A 14,622-nucleotide genomic window follows, 5' to 3' on the forward strand; every position below is an offset into this window, starting at 1 on the left:
ATTCTTTTTTTTTTTTTTTTTTTTTGAGAGAGATTTTCGCTATAGGGCGCGTGCGCTCGCCAGACAGACAGAGAGAGACATAGAGACAGAAAGCGAGAAATCACCCCCCAGGGGGGATGGTCATGCCGCAATCCCTTCTCCTCCATTCTCCTCTCGGGATCATGGGCACGCACGCACACGCGCCCGGCGTGAGTTTTAAGCCACCGGGTCCGGGACGCGAACCGCGGTCGACTACGTGGGAGTCCAGCGACATAGCCATTACGCTAACTGCTGGTTCCCCCAATGACATTCTTTACTGTGAAATACAGTTCTTAAGAAAAACAAAGTGATAAAAAAACAGACAACAAAAATACTCATAAATTAATGGGGATTTTTTAAAGCAATAATTTTTTTAGAGAGATTTTTGCTGTAGGGTGCATGTACTTGCTAGAGAGAGACAAAAAGTGAGAAATCAACCCCGGGGGAATGGCCACACTACAGTCTCTTCTGCTCCATTCTCCTTTTGGGATTTTGGGCACACATGCACACACGCCTAGAGTGAGTTTGAAGCCACCAGGTCTGGGACTTGAACTGTGGTAGAAAACATGGGAGTCCAATGATGTAACCATTACTTCATCTGCTGGGCCCAAAAACAAAGTTTTTTGTTTTTTTAAAGAATTATTTATTTAATTTTATTGATCAGTATTAATATTATTTTAAATATGCTATCGGGTATGTGCATTCCCCAGAGAGAGATAGAAAGAGAGAGAGGGAAAGTGAGAAAGCAAGCTGCCAAGTTCAGGACTCGAACTTTGGTCAGCCATTTGGAGATCCAGCACCTTAACCACTATACCACCTGCTGACCCAACAAGATAATCTTTTTTTTTAAGAATTTTTTTATTGAAATTCATTTATTATTATTGGTTTTAATTTGAGCAGAGAAAGACAGAGGAAGAGAAAGTAAGAAAGCAAGCTGCCAGGTCCGAGACGCTAACCATGGTCAGCTATGCGGGAGTCTAGCGTCTTTAATTACCATGACCCCTGCCAGCCCCAAGATAATCTTAACATAGCCAATGAAAAAGAATTTTTGGTAATGCTTGTGGGCCTGCAGATCAGTCATGGCTATGGGTCTCTGTTCTGCAGGATGGGATTTGTTAAAGTTGTCAAGAATAAGGCCTACTTTAAGAGATACCAAGTGAAATTTAGAAGACAAGAGGGTAAAATTGATTCCTATGTTCGGAAATATTTGGTGATCTAGGATAAAAATAAGTACAACACACCTGAATATAGGATGATAGTCCGTGTTACTAACAGAGATATCATTTGTCGGATTGCTTATGTCCGTACAGAAGCAGATATGCTTGTGCAGCTTATGCACACAAACTACCAAAATCGGTGTGAAGGCTGGCCTGACAAGTCATGCTGCAGCATAGTGTACTGGCCTGCTGCTGACCCACAGGCTTCTCCAGAGGTCTGGCATGGAAAGATCTGTGATGGCCAAGTGGAAGTGACTGGAGATGAGTACAATGTAGGAAGATCATGGTCAACCTGGTGCCTTCACCTGCTATTTGGATGCAGGCCTTGTCAGAACGACCATGGGCAATACAGCTTTGGGGGCCTTGAAGAGAGCTGTGGCTGGAGGCTTACCATCCCTCATAGTATCAAACAGTTCCCTAGTTATGATTCTGAAAGCAAGGAATTTAATGCAGAAGAACATCGGAAGCACATCATGGGCCAGAACATTGCAGACGGCATGCGTTACCTAATGGAAGAAGATAAAGATGCTTACAAGAAACAGTTCTCTCAGTACATAAAGAACAACGGAACTCCAGACGTGATGGAAGACATGAACAAAAAAGCTCACACTACTATACAAGAGAACCCAGTCTATGAAAAGAAGCCCAAGAAAGAAGTTAAAAAGAAGTGGAATCATCCCAAAATGGCCCTTGCCCCAAAGAAAAATCGGGTAGCCCAGAAGAAGGCAGGATTCCTCAGAACTCAGGAGAGGGCTGCTGAGAGCCTGGCCAGACAATCTCCTATGAAGATATTCCAGATAAAGATAATAAACTTAAAAACTAAAGGTAGATAAATAGAAGTCAGGGAAGGCGAAACAACTTAAATAATAGACAAACAAAAACAAAAAACAGAGTAAGAGAATGACAGGGATAAATTCACACACTGAATGTTAATATAGTCTCCAACTAAAAGACACAGAATGACTCAATGGAAAAAAATGGGCTAAGAAGTATTTGAACTGTTAATTTTTGCATACCTCTCTGACACCACTATTCATTTTCTCTTTTGACTCAACTAAAGGGCTAAGCATGACTGTCACAACTATTACGTTTTTTAGTAAACCATAAATATGATTTTAAAAAAGAAAAACAAACAAATGAGCTTTGTACATAAAAATGTCTGCGTGCTAGAAATCCAGATTCAACTATTTTACACACAAGCAGGTTTAAGTGCAAATTCATCAATTATTTAATAGATAGTTGTCTCAACAGGTTTCATATTGCACTTGTATATTTATTATTATAACCATTATTTTATTTTTTTGGAGAGGTTTTTGCGATAGGGCACATGTGCTCGCCAGAAAGACAGAAAGAGACAGAAAGCGAGAAATCACCCCCCAGGGGGATGGCCACGCCGCAATCCCTTCTCCTCCGTTCTCCTCTTGGGATCTTGGGCACGCACACGCATGCGCCTGGCATGAGTTTAAGCCACCGGGTCCAGGACTTAAACCATGGTCGACTACATGAGAGTCCAGAGACATAGCCATGACGTTAACTGTTGGTCCCTATAACCATTATTTATTAGATAGAGTAGATAACAGATGAAAAGCCCAATAGGTTAGAAATAGTTGAGTCTCCTTTGGAATGAATTTAAAGAAGGCTAATAACAAGAACTTTGTAAATGTTATAAATCACCAAATCTCTTTTTAAAAAAAATTGCTATAGCATGCATGTGCTCACCAGAGAGAGAGAAAGTGAGAAAACACCCTACAGAAGGGACGGCCACACAGTAATCCCTTTTCCTCCGTTCTCCTCTCAGGATTTGGGGCATGCACACACACATGTCTGGCATGTTTTTTTAAAGCTGCCAGGTCCAGGATTCAAGTCATGTAGTCAGCCATGTGGAATTTAGCCAGGCCATCAGCTGGCTTTCTCTCTTTCTCTTTTTCTGGGGAGTACTTGCACCCTCTGGCAATTAAGAACAAAAAATAGTATTGGGTGGTCGGAAAAGTCATGACACATTTTTGCATCGAAAAACATATAAAACTATGTCATGACTTTTCCAAAACTCAATAGAATGGTAGTTGCCAGAGGCTAGCGATGAGGAAATGGAGAGTTGCTTAAAGGGTATATAGCTGCAGTTTGGCAGGATGAAAAGGGTTCCATAAAACTAATAAAGGAAGCTATGAAGGAAGAGAGGGAGATTGATTTACCCAAAAGGTGAATGCGTTTAACTCTGCTGAACTATACATTTAGTATAGTTAACTACACATTCAGTATGTCACGAAAATGGTTAAGAGGATGCATTCATTAGGATTCTCTAGACAGACAGAACAAGCGGGGTGTGTATGCAGATAAATGACAGAGGGTTTATTAGGGGAATTGGTTCACATGATTACGGCAGCTGAGAAGTCCCGGGACAGGTTATCTTCATGCTGGAGACCCTGGGGTGCAGGGAGCGTGGCTAGTCTAACTACAGAGGCCTGAGACCAAGGGAAGGTGATGGTGTAACACTTTGAGGCTGAAGCTTGAGATCTCAGCAGCCACTGGGGTAAGTCCTGGAGATCCCGGGGTTCTCACATCCAAAGCAAGAGATACATGTAATTCAGCTTCCCGAGGGAGACACCATTTGCCTCTTCTGTATTTGTTCTATCTATGCCCCCAGGTAATTGGCTGGTGCCAGCCCACATTGAGGGCAGATCTTCCCTATTCAGTCCATCATAGTCTAATCTTGTCTGGAAATAGCCTCATAGACATACTCCCAAAGTAATGCTTTTCCAGTTCTGTAGGTAAATTTTATGTTCAGTATATTATAGCACAGTTTTTTCTTTACTTTTTTTTTTTAATGTGAAGGAGGAGAGAGAGGTATTTGTGATAGTGTCTCACCATGCCACAATCCATCTACCCCTGTCTCCTGGTTAGCAGAATTACAAAAACGTGCCATTGCACCCAGCCTTCGTTAGGTCAGCCCAGGAATCAAACCTGGGCCTCCCATGTGGTTCCAGTTTTGCACAGTAAAGCCCTATCACTTGTGTCACTGTGGCTGGGCTTAAAATTTTCTTTTCAAATTTACCCAGAGCATAGGAGTACTTATTTCAACTAAAATAAATTTTACAATGGTAAAAAGTAACTAGCTTTGTTTTTTTTCAAAATTTAAAGAAGTTAATAAGAACTAGCGACACTTAACAATATATTCATACCGCGGTTCGCGTCCCAGACCTGGTGCCTTAAAACTCACGCCGGGCGCTTGTGCATATGTGCCCAAGATCCCAAGAGGAGAATGGAGGAGAAGGGATTGCGGCGTGGCCATCCCCCCGGGGGGTGATTTCTCGCTTTCTGTCTCTCTGTCTCTGTCTGTCTGTCTGGCGAGCGCACACGCCCATAGCAAAAACCTCTAAAAAAATATAGATAGATAGATGATAGATAGATAGATAGATAACATTTAAAGTAAATTTTGCAGTGGAGAATGAGTTTTTAATTTAGCAGTTCATAGGATTTTAGTTCTATTGAGGGTTGCAGAACCCCTGAGATTGAGTGCAAAACCGCACAGGTATTTACATGTGTTTTACTTCCCTCTGGAGAAAGAATTCACGTTTTATATCAATTTCCCCCAAAATTTGGAGACTCTAATAGACGCTAAAAGTCATTGGAAATAGACATTTTCAAAAGTAGATGGAAGTCAGACACAAAATGCCGGTCCTGCTGCGGGAACATGAGGAGACCGAGAATTCTGCTCATGGGCATCTCTCAGCCGGCGGTGGATGGAAGTCAGACACAAAATGCCGGGCCTGCTGCGGGAACATGAGGAGACCGAGGATTCTGCTCAAAGGCATCTCTCAGCCGGCGGAGTAGGTACCATGAGCAAAGCTCACCCTCCTGAATTGAAAAAGTTCATGGACAAGAAATTATCATTGAAATTAAATGGTGGCAGGCATGTCTAAGGAATATTGGAGGGATTTGATCCATTGATGAATCTTGTGATAGATGAATGTGTGGAGATGGCAACTAGTGGGCAACAGTACGATAGCGGAATGGTGGTAATACGAGGAAATCGTATCATCACGTTAGAAGCATTGAAATGAGTATAAATAGTGGCCGTTCAACAGAAAACCCATGTCCCCTCGTCCACCAGCCTGTTTTACCATGATATAAAAGTCAGGTCATGTACATTTTCATAATAAACTTTGTAAGTAAAAAAAAAAGTGGATGGTAATTAAGTCAATAATAATGAAAGTCTGAGGGTTGGCCTCATGGCCTACTGATTAAGGAAGTCAGATCCCATAAGTCTGACCACACAGTTTGAGTCCTGGCCCCAGCATCTTGGAAAACATGCCAGGCATGTGTTCCTGTATGTCCAAAATCCCTAAAGAATGGAGAAAAGGAAGAGAAGGGATAGTGGCATGACCACTGCCACTGGGAGGGACTTTTTTCCTCTCTGTCTGTTTCTCTCTGGCAAGCAAACATATCCTCTGACAAATTTTTAAAATATCTATATTTCTGGGCCAATAGGTAGCATGATGTGTTGGACATGTTAAGACACTAGACTCCCACATGACTGGCCATGGTTTTCGTCCTGGACCTGGTGGCTTGCTTTCTTACTTTTCCTCTCTTCTCTCTCCGTCTCTCCCTCTGGTGAACAAATGTGCCCTCTAGCAAACTTAAGAAATATTAATAATAAATCAATTGAATTAAATAATTATTTTTAAAAATCTATGTGTATATATACATGCATGAAATTTACAGGTGCCAAAATTAAGGTTTAAAAATAACTTGAAATACTACCCAAATAGGCTGACTCTAATAATTTAGCAGATAAATATAAAATTCTGCTTTCATGTTCAAAGAATTAATTTCCCAAATGCAACACTGGCTTTATAGCACTTCATGAGAAGACATCTAGGAGTGGGAGGAGGAGCTTCTTGACCCTCTCTGCAGCTCAGACTCACTCGCAGCTCTTTCCAAACATACAAATGCCAAGGCATATCCATCGAAGATTCTAATTCGAGAGGTCTGTGGTAGGCCCTAGCATCTGTACTTTTTCCAGAGCCACAATGACTTATCGCACCTGACCAGGGTCAAGCACCGTGGTTTTAGATAGCTGTGGTCTGACTCCTCACTCCTCTGTTCACTAGCTGAGGGCCTCTGCCAGCATCGGATTATTCATCTATAAAATGGGGATATCTCATCATGCTATGGTGAAGACAAAATGAGATAATGTTTTAAAAGGGTTGCCAGATTTGATAAATTAAAAAAAAATAAGATAACTAGTTAAATTTAAATGTTAGAAGGCCAGTCAGTGGTGTGGTGGTTAAGGTAACTGGCTCTCACATGGCTGACTATGGGGTTTGAATCCTGAACCTGGCCACTTGAGAAACATGTCGGGTGTGTTTGTGTACATACCTAAAATCATGAAAGGAGGGAGAGTCAGAGAAGGGATTGTGGCATGACCATCCCCCATGGGGGGTGCTTTCTCACTGCCCTACCCCTCTGAGGCTGAATGATCACTAGTCAAATCTGTCATAAAGGGAGTCTCCTAATGGAGAGGTTGTCCACAGGCCCAGGTCTTACAAGTACTCTGAAGTGAGAGTTCAGGTAGGGTTTCTGTTGATGTTATGGCTTTTACCAAATAGTGGCTCTCTAGCCAGTGACTTCAAAGAAAGTTCGATAATTACTGGTGAAAAATTAAGTATAAATCTGTAAACAATGAGATGCCATTTAAATAATTAAAAAGCATTGGTAAAGTGAATTTAAAATTAATCTCAAGTTTATCAATGTGCAAGCTTTTGTGATAAACTTAGGTGAAGAAGAAAGATAATATAAAAATTAGGCTTCTGTTAAGTACTTAATTTGACTTGTTAAGGACAACTTTGAAATGATTTATATCACTAAAAAATAATACAAACTAAAACATGATTAATTCTAATATTTTTCTGATGCTAATTAGGGCCTACAAGGACCTGATATGAATCTCCCAAATAATTTTGATTTTGATCTTCTGCGTTCTGCACATCTACACAAATGCATGCCTGAGTAGGGGCGAGGCTGTAAATTAGAGAATAAATGTAAAAATAAACACACACAGACACACAAGTTAAAAAAAAAAAAATTGGGGATCAGGTGGTCTGGACTTCTCTGATGGAGATAGCTGTGGCCCTGAACCAGTCCCAGGTTTATTCTTTTAAAGGGCAGTAATTTAAATAAACATGCACAGACACACAAGTTAAAAAAAAAAAAAATTGGGGATCAGGTGGTCTGGACTTCTCTGATGGAGATAGCTGTGGCCCTGAACCAGTCCCAGGTTTATTCTTTTAAAGGGCAGTAATTTAAAAAAAAAAAAAAAAAAAAGTGGGGGCAGAAATTAGGGGAAGGGGAAGTGGAACATTGATCCAGTGTTTTTAGCTTGTCTGAATTTTAAATTCTTAAACTCAAGCCTACTTTTATGGCTCTCTATACCTGGCAACAAAATTATAAAATGTGGGCTCTGTAAATCATCCTAACAGTGGCAAGACAGGAACCATGGCTTCTAGACAATCACGTGAGAAAGGTAATTCCAAATCATTGTCATTGCACAGACCAGCATTTAAAACTCCTTTAAGCAAAGGTATCTCTCTCAACTGAAAATTTAACAACACAAGATAGAAAGTAGCATAAGAATTGCTTGAAAGATGAATCAAAGCACAGTGCAGGTGATGTTACATACTGTGGAATGCTGATCAATAGCATTTTTGATGGGAGGGGAAAGTGAAAACCTCACATCTATTTTTACCGTGTTTTCCCAAGAAGTAATTTGCTTATTTGCTAAATAGGGATTTGTTTTCTAATAGTATTAGTTCTGATTTAACTATGAAATAAACAAACAAAGACTCTCACTACAGTGGCCTTTTCTTTCAATCTCCCAAATTTATATGGGTGGTTCCCATATTTCAGGAAAAGGGAGTTTCTGAATCATTTGGCCATTGTTGTAAGGTGTGGAAAATTTCACTACTGTTGAGGTTTTAGCTAATTGACTCTACAGACTGCATCGAAGGTATGCCATCTACTTAGTGTTTACTAACTAGCCATTGGAGGGCACCTTATTTTTTTTCCCCTTAGTTTTGCTCTGTTTAAAATATCAACAAAATCTCAGTTTATCTGTTTACTAGTATCCCATACAAAGAAGGTGTCAAAAAAACACACTTCATATTCCATGATTTCTACTGTATAGAACCTGTTCAAGGGACCAGCAGTTAGTATAATGGCTATGTCTCTGGACTCCCATGTAATCGACTGTGGTTCGAGTCCTGGACCTGGTAGTTTAAACTAATGCCAGGCGCATGTGCATGCATGCCCAATATCCCAAGAGGTGAATGGAGGAGAAGGGATTGCGGAGTGGCCATCCCCCCAGGGGGTGATTTCTCGCTTTCTGTCTTTCTGTCATGTGCACGCGCCCTATAGCAAAAACCTCTCCAATAAAAAAAATTTTTTAAAAGAACCGGTTCAAGAAATTAGGCTGTGAAACATCCAGATTCTATTTTGAATTTTCAAGATGATCCTTCTCTAGCACTGAAAACTTTTCCAGCGAGAGAGGACTTTGGCGATGCCTACCTCCAACACACACATAAAGAAAGATCCACTGACTAAGAGGTCCCTTCCATTTCAGAGTGATTCTGGGCTTTAGGGCTCAAAGCTCAAAAAGATTGAACACTTGGGATTTTTTTGAGTTCTGCTTGACCCTGGCATGATTTTGTGGGCTAACCTGGAAAACTGATCTAACAGATATATATGCACATGCCTAATATAATACTATGTCTAAGAGAAATTACTTCAAAGTACCAAACAACTGACAGCCTCAGAAATGAAGGGGAAAGGCTAAGCCGGCGGCGGCAGGAGGCGGGCGGGCGCCAAGGCTGCCTCCGACCGCGGGACGTCGCGGGCCCATAGATGGTGTTTAAGAAAATAAGCCTTTCATTATTAAAAAAAATAAATTTTGTGTACATGGATCTTTTATTTTAAAATTGCTAAATGGGCATAGCCTGCTTTTTTTATTTATTTATTTTCGTTTTTTTGTTTGTTTGTTTGTTTGGTTGGTTTGGCTTGGCTCTTTGCTGTGGGACACATACACTTGCCAGAGGAAGACAGAGAAAGGGAAAGTCCCTTCTCCAGTCTCCTTTCAGGACTTTGGGCATGCAGGCACATGTACCTGGTGTGTTTTTCAAGCTCTGAGATCCTGGACTCGAACTGTGCAGTCAGTCATGTGGGATCCACCACCATACCCCTGGCTGGCCCATTATTTTTTGATAATTTATGTTACATATTAAAATGTAATTTTAAAAAAAACATTGATTTTCTGGTGACATCAGAGTCATGCTTTATCCATTTTAAACTGTTAAATTAAAAAAAACTTTTTGGGGAAATGTGTTATAAATTTACTTTAAAATCAATCAATAGGTAAATAAAGGGGAAAGGCCTTAATTATTATCAATAAAGAAGTAAAATAAACCTTTGCTTTTTTAGATTGACTCTAAATACATTAGTTTCAAATTGCTCTCATCACACAGGATCTAAAGGCCATTTATAATCATTCCTCATTTCCATCCTTTAGTCAATCAGACTTATTTTCCACCAAATCTTTGGATGCGGTCTAACTTCCCTTCCTCATCACTGCCAACCCAGCCACCAGCTCTGTCTAGCCCAGCTGCTCTCACAACCTGCTAATTAAATACTTAGAGTGGCCCTTTGATACATCCATCCAGCCCACTCTGATCCTCTAGTTTGGCACGTTAATTCTAGGACTTTTGTCCATTGCAGTTTTAAATCTGCTGGTTTGTGTGTTGAAACTATGGTTCTCACCCGTAAGATGCACCTATTTCACATCATTTTTTCAAGTTGAAATATTGGGGCTATGTTGAGCTGTTCCTATTTTTTAAACGGTGCCTCTGAGCAGAAAAGCTTCATGCTTTAATTAATTGAGCTGACACATTTATAGCACATTAATTGAGCTTACACATTTATATCACACGTTAAATATGCATGTCAAGTACATTTATAATGTATTTCCAGCTGGGTAGCCCACGTCCTTTGCCTTTTTTTCTTTTTTTCTCTGTACTTGTTTTCCCCTGGTAACTATAGAACACTAAGAAATAATTTTCTTAGGTAGATGCTTGAACTTAAACTATGATTAAGAGGAGAAAGACCATCTCTCCCATGCAAGTTGTTTGTGTGACCATGTATTGAACATTGGCTCTGGACCAGACTAGGTACTGAAGATTTGAAAGTGGATACATTACGTCTAGCCAACCAGAAACTTTGCTGTAGTTGTTCTTATATCTTAGTGTCCTTAGAATCTTATAAGGGGACTAGTCAAAAATATGGATTCTGGCGCTCCCATCACCTGGACATTTTTTTTTTTTTTTGAGGGGTTTTTCGCTATAGGGTTCATGCGCTCGCCAGACAGACAGAGAGAGACATAGAGACAGAAAGCGAGAAATCACCCCCCAGGGGGGATGATCACGCCACAATCCCTTCTCCTCCATTCTCCTCTCGGGATCTTGGGCACGCACGCACACGCGCCCGGCGTGAGTTCTAAGCCACCGGGTCTGGGACGCGAACCACGGTCGACTACGTGGGAGTCCAGCGACATAGCCATTACGCTAAGTGCTGGTTCCCCACCTGGACATTTTTTAAAGTTCATTTCTGTCTTTCATGAGAGAGGGAGAGAGAGACTGACAGGCACTCTCCACAGGGTCTTCATACCGAGGTCACCCCCATATGGGGACATGCATGGCATCCTAGGACGAGAACCCAGGACCTTCCCTATGGGCCCAGCATTGCAGAGTATTAAATGTCTGGCCCTGCTCCACTTTTATTTGAAAAGTTTGGAGTGAAGCCCAAGTGTCTGTATTTAGCAAGTCCTCCAAGTGGTTGTAATGCAGGTGGTGCCTTGATAACACTCCGGGAATGCGCATTAAACACTATAGAACATCTTCTGTTTGTGCCTGTAGTTCTGTGCTATTATCTGAAGTTTGAAAAAAAAATACTATTTACAGGAAAATGTTATTGAATAGTTTCCTTCTCCATAAATGTTCTTTTCTCTCCATCATTTTAAACTAAGAAATCCTCTCATATTCAGACAGCACTAGTTAAATATACAAAGGTTTAAAGTATGAGTGCTTTGCTAAAAACTTAGAAATTTATGATATGTTTTTATTTTTTCACCACCACTAAACCATAAAATGAAACACCTTATAACACTATTACAAAAATGTTATCACTTTATAAAAGTTCAGATTTGAAAGTTTACTAGTCTGAGTGATTTTTTTTTTTTTCATACTTTGCTTGCACTTAGCATCTCTGGATTCCAGGGGAAAGAAACATTCCCTTTGTGTAGTCCACCTAAAGTCTCAGATGATGGTTTATTTGAGAGGCAGCTTTTAGCCCTAGGCCTACCACTTTGAAAAACACTATGAAAGTAAGTTTTAACAAAGCAAAACATGAAATAGCCTCACCACGTATGCTCTTAGCGCCCTACTTAGATGGGTGTAATTTGGTACTCTCTCACTAATACATAAGCTTGATCAGGCAGAAGCTCTCCCATCCCAGTCTTGAATTCTCTTTTCTAACTCATTGTGAAGTCTGTCCTATAACCAGGTTGATAATGGTCCCCAAACTGCTTCCTTCAGACACTATACCTTTTTTTTTTACTTCAATTGCAAGCTGCTTAGTCTTTTAGAGCCGATTAAAGGAAATATATTCTCTTGATCTGAATTTTCTACAACCTTCTCCATGAAGCTGAGGTGTTGGAGGGAGGCAAGTGAGGGTGATAGATACAGAAAAAAAAAAAATATATATATATATATATGTTGATGTATGGCAAGCCAAGTAACTATGTCAATTATCTGAGAGCATTTAAAAAACCATCTTTGTGGGTTCCATGTTTTCTAATTAGCAGGCGACAATTATCCACATTTCGCTTAAATAAAATGAAACAGTCTCACCACGTATCTCTTATAGCAACTGCAATGCCTTTAGCTCATTGGGATCTCAACACAAAATCTTACAAGAGTAATCATTTTAGGTGTTTATCCATATGCTCAACCCAAAAGAGATCTAAGAAGATACTGTCTAACAAAATGAGGAGTGTGGATCATTTGAGAACAATATACACAATGTCAGGAACAAAAAATAAGAATATATTTAATTGTAACCTACTAGAAAGGATATACATTTAAATACAGATCTTGCTCATGGTGGGTTAGGTTTTATGCAACTACTGTTTTCTAAGGGTCTGTCCTTATCTTGTTGGGAAAAGGCTGTTTTCAAGTATAAGAGTGTTTCATGTCTTTAAAGGTGAAGGTTGGTAGAATTTCACTAGTTCAGTCTCTACTGACAGTAAATACATGAAAATACATCTCAGGGAAGTTTAGATGCTGATTCCAACTTGCCAGCCACAGACATTCTGCGTGTTGAGCTGATCAAGGAAAGGGCCACATTAGAGAAGGAGCAGGGATGAGCAGGGGAATGAATCATGTAGCAGTTGGCAGAATCTTGGAGTTCAATCCTTTTTGTACTGTAACAAAACAGATTTTTTTTTTTTTGAGAGAGATTTTTGCTATAGGGTGCATGCACTTGCCAGAAAGACGAAGAGAGACAGAGAGGTAGAAATCACCCCCCGGGGGGATGGCCACACCGCAATCTCTTCTCCTCCATCCTCCTTTCAGGATCTTGGGCACGCACACACATGCGCCTGAAGTGAGTTTAAGCCACCGAGTCCAAGACTCAAACCATGGTCGACTACGTGGGAGTCCAGCGACATAGCCATTGCTCCAACTGCTGGTCCCAACAGTTTTTTGGTTTTTTGTTTGTTTTTTGTTTGTTTTTTGCTATAGGGCTCATGTGCTCAACGGAGAGAGAGATGGAGAGATAAAATGAGAAATCACCCCCCAGGAGGAAGACCATGCTGCAATCTCTTCCATTCTGCTCTTGGGATTTTGGGCATGCATGCACATACACCTGGTGTGATTTTCCAGTCACCGGAACTTGAACCGTACAGTCAGCCATGTGGGATCCAGTCCCTGCATGCCATAACCTCCATGCCACCTGCAAGCCCTCACTTCTGACTTTTTTAAGTTTACTTATTTATTTCTTCTGAGAGATAGAGAGCCACCCCCAGTGGTCCTCATGCCATGATTCATCCCCTGCCTTAGCCAGCTGGAATCATGGGCACTCACAGGAATGTGCACAGGGAAACCTCAGGACGTGAATCTGGGCCTTCCCATGTGGCCTCCGTATCACCTCGTGTTGCGCCACGGTCGTGCCATTGCAGCCGGCTAGTCACTCCTCATTTTTATTCAGACTTTATTTCCCTGAACTCCTTCTTTTTCTCAATCACAGAAATGTACTTCATTCCATAATATAGGGTATAGAGCTTAAAATTAGGTAATAAATGATCAGCCTTGTTCATGTGTAGCACACACACACATGCAGGATTTCATAAGGTCCCGTTCCCTACCTCCTTCTTTAGTTACTGTATTTCTGTAAGTGCAGACAGTTGAAGCGCAGGTCCCCATTGAAGATGCAGCAAGGGCTGCTGTGCATACCTACGCAGACTGTACAGTCCACGACCTGTGCAGCCACACGTGGCAGTGCTGAGGCTCCTGGTCCTGTACTTCGGAGTGCTGTGGTTGCGGATTATTATAACAGAACTGACAGGAATACATTACTTCAGTGGTGAACCCCAACTAAGCCCTCCATGTACTGGTGAGTATATCATTTGCTTTTAGCATAGAGGGAGAAATTGTCCAGATATGTTAAGCTCAGGGCAATTGCATTGTAAGAATAATAAATAAATAATAAAACAAAGCAGTTTTTACCCACCATGGAGACATATCTTGTGTCATTTATGACATGCTGGTTTTGTGGTATTTATGGAAGTCCCAGTGAGTGATGCCACTCATTTTTAAGAAGGCCTTTCATTCACCCTGGCATTGATATTTATCATTCTTTATCAATTGCTAGAGAACATGTATGCTCACCAGAGAGAGACAGAGACAGAGAAAGAGAAAAAGAGAGAGAAGGAGACAGGAAGGACCTCCCCAATGAGTGTGGTCATATCACAAATTCCTTGTGCACACACATGTGCCTGGTGTGTTTTTCAAGCCACTAGGGAAGAGATTTAAACCCACAGTTTCAAGCCAACGTTGGCCATGTGGGATCTGGCCCTCTTAACTACTGGGCCACAGGGCCAGCCTATAGCCCTGGTACTTCTTTTTTTATTTTTATTTTTTGAGAGGTTTTCACTATAGGGCGCGTGCTCTCGCCAGACAGACAGAGAGAGACATAGAGACAGAAAGCGAGAAATCACCCCCCCCAGGGGGATGGTCACGCCGCAATCCCTTCTCCTCCATTCTCCTCTCGGGATCTTGGGAACGCA

Source organism: Tupaia chinensis, unplaced genomic scaffold, assembly GCF_000334495.1.
Source record: "Tupaia chinensis unplaced genomic scaffold, TupChi_1.0 Scaffold000056_1, whole genome shotgun sequence".
Classification (NCBI taxonomy): domain Eukaryota; kingdom Metazoa; phylum Chordata; class Mammalia; order Scandentia; family Tupaiidae; genus Tupaia; species Tupaia belangeri.